The 1,506-nt window shown below is 50.6% G+C and overlaps 1 pseudogene; it reads left to right on the forward strand.

Moving 5' to 3' along the window:
- The first annotated feature begins 392 nt into the window (after positions 1-392).
- On the forward strand, positions 393-1,306 carry LOC144827609 (large ribosomal subunit protein uL18B pseudogene; annotated as a pseudogene).
- Positions 1,307-1,506: the final 200 nt, after the last annotated feature.

Here is a 1,506-nt window from a genome sequence, read left to right on the forward strand (position 1 = left end):
CACTGGTATCTACTTCATCTCACTGTCACTGTACCTCCTTCGTCAATCTCTCACTGGTCACCTTCGTCCATCCCTCACTCGTATATCTTTCATCTGTTTCTCACTCATATCAGTGTACCCAAATAAATTATAAAGGCCGCCGCAATGGGCCAGTACAGCGCGGCCACTGTTTGAAGTGCACCACACGTCAAGTGACTTCCTGCTGCTGCCCGATGCAGTGTCAATGGGTGTCTGCAGTGCCTGAGTGAGAATGAATTTGTGGGAGGCTCCAGGGGCAATGAGAGCACCTCACACCTCAGGAATTATTTTCAAAAATGTGTTCCTGTCTTTTTCAGCCATCCACGGCCCGCAGCTGAAGTCGCTACCTGAAGAGTAACCGGCAGAGTGGTACAATGGGGTTTGTAAAAGTTGTCAAAGCAAGGCTTACTTCAAGAGGTACCAGGAGGAGGGAAAGACTGATTAGTATGCACGGTAACACCTGGTCATTCAAGATAGGAACAAATAAAACACCCCTAAGTACAGATTGATTGTGCAGATCACAAACCAGGATATCATTAGCCAGATAGCGTTGAGGGAGACATGATCGTAAGCGCTGTATTCTCCCATGAGCTTCCCAGATATGGCGTGAAAGGCGGGCTGACCAACTATGCAGCAGCTTATTGCACTGGCCTGCTCTTGGCTTGCAGGCTGCTGAATAAGTTTGGACTGGACAAGGTGTACGAGGGACAGGCGGAGATCACAAGGGATGAGTACAATGTTGAGAATGTTGATGGCCAACCAGGTGCCTTTACCTGCTTTCTGGATGCTGGACTGACCATAACCTCGACTGGGAACAAGGTCTTCAGTGTTCTGAAAGGGGCAGTGAATGGAGGACTTTCCATTTCACACAGCATGAAGAGGTTCCCTGACTACCACTCGGAGAGCAAGGAGTCTCATGCAGACAAGCACCTGCGCCACTTTTATGGGCAGAATGTGAGCAACTACATGAAGCAGCTGGCGGACGACAATGAGAAACTCTTCAAAAAGCAGTTCACACTATACATGAAGCATGGTGTTGCTGCTGGCATGATGGAGGCAATGTACCAGACGGCCCACTCTGGTATCTGCTCTAACCCAGTGATGGAGAAGAAACCCCCGAAAGACGTGAAGGTGAAATGCTGGAATCGGGCAAAGTTGTCTCGCAGTCAGCATCAAGATCGAGTGGCGCAGAAAAAGGCTAGCTTCCTGCGAGCCCAGTAGGTAGAGGCTGGAAACTGAAGAGCGGCTACGGAGGACTGAAAGTGCAGAACTACCCACATCTCTACACTATGTCAATCGAAAATTAAGGATGCAACAAAAAATGGGAAAAAAATGTGTTCCTGCGACCGGACCCACCCGACCCAACCCAAGGATTGCAGCGGCCTCCGCAGCCCAGGCACACCATTGTGCAGCTTTGCTGCTGAATCATGCCCGGGCGTCATGGTTTGCCCCGGGAATCAGTGCGGCCACGAGGAGGCCGTGCCGTGC

This window comes from Lissotriton helveticus, chromosome 4_1 (assembly GCF_964261635.1).
Source record: "Lissotriton helveticus chromosome 4_1, aLisHel1.1, whole genome shotgun sequence".
Lineage (NCBI taxonomy): Eukaryota > Metazoa > Chordata > Amphibia > Caudata > Salamandridae > Lissotriton > Lissotriton helveticus.